General features: G+C 36.5%; 1 pseudogene; it reads left to right on the top strand.

The window, feature by feature from the left end:
• Positions 1-333: 333 nt before the first annotated feature.
• Positions 334-2,580, top strand: LOC108946312 (small ribosomal subunit protein uS7-like; annotated as a pseudogene).
• The last annotated feature ends 291 nt before the right edge of the window (positions 2,581-2,871 follow it).

The following is a 2,871-nucleotide window of genomic DNA, read 5'->3' as shown; positions in this document are numbered from 1 at the left end:
ATTCAGGCTATTTGTGGGCTTGTGGCTTTTACCCAGAGATAGTGGACTTGGGCCTGACGTTAAAGTCGGATCGTTGACACATCAGAGCAGAAAGCCCAATATTTAGTGGGTTGAGCTATCACAATATAGCATTTGCCCAACTTCACCGAAACCTTACTATAAACTTTCTAGGGTTTTAACGTGCTCTATTCTGATACAGCAGCAGCAACAGATAGCTGACAACAACAAAGATACTTCTCCGCCAAAGGTGAACAACTCCCTCCTTATTTTCTCCCTATCGTTATATGCAAACACTAAAATCATGAGAAATGTATTATTTTAACTATTAGATTTAGTGCAGCAGGTGAATAATTGGAGCAGAGAAGAAGAAATAGATGCAGGTGAAGTAGCCGCTCCGGTGGATGCAAGCGCAGAGAATAAAATTCACAACGACGTTATGCTTTTCAATCGCTGGACCTACGACGATGTTCGGGTATCTTCCATTTCTCTTCATTCCTTTTAAATAACTCATTTTTTTTCATAGTGACATATTTATTAATGCTAAAAACTCCTTCCTTTTCCTAGAATCAGCTAAATGTAATGTACTATTTTTTAAATTTTATTTATACAAGAAAAATTACAACGTATAGCACCTGAGTATCTAAAGTTTTAGCTTTTAATAAATCAAACCAATCTAGTTGATGTAGCTTGGTAAATAACTGATTACTTCAACTCAACTAATAATACTAATGAGCCAGATGCGAGGCCAACAACAATTATACTATGTTGCTCCATTTAGCACTAGATGTTTTCTGCATAATTTCTGCTTGTATATAGATATCTCTAACAAGACTGGAAGATTCGTCGTAAATATTGGTGTCACTTACCTATGTACATCTTTCTCTTCCACTTTGCCATATATTGTTTAATCTTCACTAATCCATGAGATTGTAAGTCTTTTCGGACAGCGCACTTCCATGTGATTTTAGGTTTACTCGTCCACTTTTAGATGACGTTCAATCAGCAAGGTTTCACTCCTATTGACTGTTACCAGATAGACAAATAAGCTAACTCTCGGGTGAGGGGAGAGATTAGGAGGGCAATATTATGTGCTTTACTGTTTAGTTTCTTATTCCATGAAATAGAAGAAGGAAAAGTAAGTAGGTGTTGCTATTCAATAAAAGTGAGTAATTCTTTCTCAACAACATTCTGTAAGTGGAGAACATTGTGTTAGAGTTATAAATTTAAAAACTAACACATACACTGGAGACAAATAGAAAATGAAGAGGGTTTACTAATACCAAGGTGATTGTTACTTCTGTTTCTACCTTTTTTATGTGAGTATTATTCTTAAGTTCTTGTATTGGAGAGGCTAGAACTTATCTTGAATATACAATTTGAAAGATTTCTCTGTAACTATGATCTCACTTTTTGGTGAAGATCAATGTCATATCTGTTGAGGATTACATCACAGCAACTACTTCTAAGCATCCAGTTTATATGCCACACACAGCTGGTAGATACCAGGATAAGCGTTTCAGGAAGGCCCAGTGCCCAATTGTTGAGAGGCTCACTAACTCTCTTATGATGCATGAACGGAACAACGGGAAGAAGCTAATGGTTGTATGCATCATCAAGCATGCAATGGAGATCATTCATTTGTTGACTGACTAGAACCCAATTCAAGTCATTGTTGATGTTATCATCAACAGGTGCAGGTGCGCACTAATGATCGGTGCTTAATTAATCCAAATATTCTTTAATCTTTATTTTATTTCAACTGGGGTTACAATGGACCAATCTTAGTATCAAATGTTGTTTCAATATTTGCAGATATTGGTTTGCTCATCTATATTTGCAAATACTGAATATTGAGTATCCAAAATGCTGGTGGATCATTTGAAATGCTAGTTTGACAAGTATATCTCAAATAAAATAATAATTTTTTCTCACATATCTTCAATTTTTCAAATATTTTTGTCTAAGTGGAGTTCATGCCTACCATATATGTCTCATTTATAGCTTTGTCTTCTGCATTTGATCATCTAGTGGGCCAAGGGAAGATGCAACTCGTATTGGTTCGGCTGGTGTTGTGAGGCGTCAGGCTGTTGATATTTCTCCACTTCGCCGTATTAACCAGGTAATTTATTTGCTAATAACTGGTGCACGTGAGAGTGCTTTCAGGAACATCAAGACCATAGTTGAGTGCCTTGCAGATGAACTCATCAATGCTGCCAAGGGTTCTTCAAATAGGTAAAATGCTTGAGATTTTGAGTGTTCTCTGATCTTAGAAAATTATAGATATATTCCAAATGTACTGCTTCATTGTAAAATTGTATAAACTAGATTGGTGAACCTTTTTTTTCAAATCGATTTTTTTGGATATGTGCGACTTTATTGCTTACGGCTATTGATGATTTTTGTTTCCGCAGCTATGCCATTAAGAAGAAGGATGAGATTGAAAGAGTTTCTAAGGCCAACCATTGAGAGGTCGATGGATCAGTATTTACAATATAGTTTTGGGTTATGATGTTTTCTCATTTCTATTTTCGTTTAGCACTATAGCTTGTCATGGAAATGAAAGTGGATCTGAGTAGCGCTACAGCTGTCAGGGAGTGTGAGGTACTTGTTTTTGGGATCCCACTAGGTGCAGAGTTCCCAAAGTCAAGTCCTCTTCTGTTGCTACTATGATATACTTGTAGCCATGAAAGTGCATCAGAGGACCTGTTCCATTTACAAGTTATGTCTAGCTCATGCTTGACCTTGTTCAGATCCTCCGTTAGGACTTTCACATGTTCATCCCTCTTATATAGCTCATCTTTTACCTTTCCTAAATCCTTTTCTAGTGTGAGTTATGTGACACTAGCTATTTCTTTACCTATTCCTAACTTC

Source organism: Nicotiana tomentosiformis, chromosome 12 (genome assembly GCF_000390325.3).
Source record: "Nicotiana tomentosiformis chromosome 12, ASM39032v3, whole genome shotgun sequence".
In the NCBI taxonomy this organism is placed as follows: domain Eukaryota; kingdom Viridiplantae; phylum Streptophyta; class Magnoliopsida; order Solanales; family Solanaceae; genus Nicotiana; species Nicotiana tomentosiformis.
Note: the sequence above shows the minus strand (reverse complement) of the source record. Positions and strands in the feature narration are given on the sequence as shown.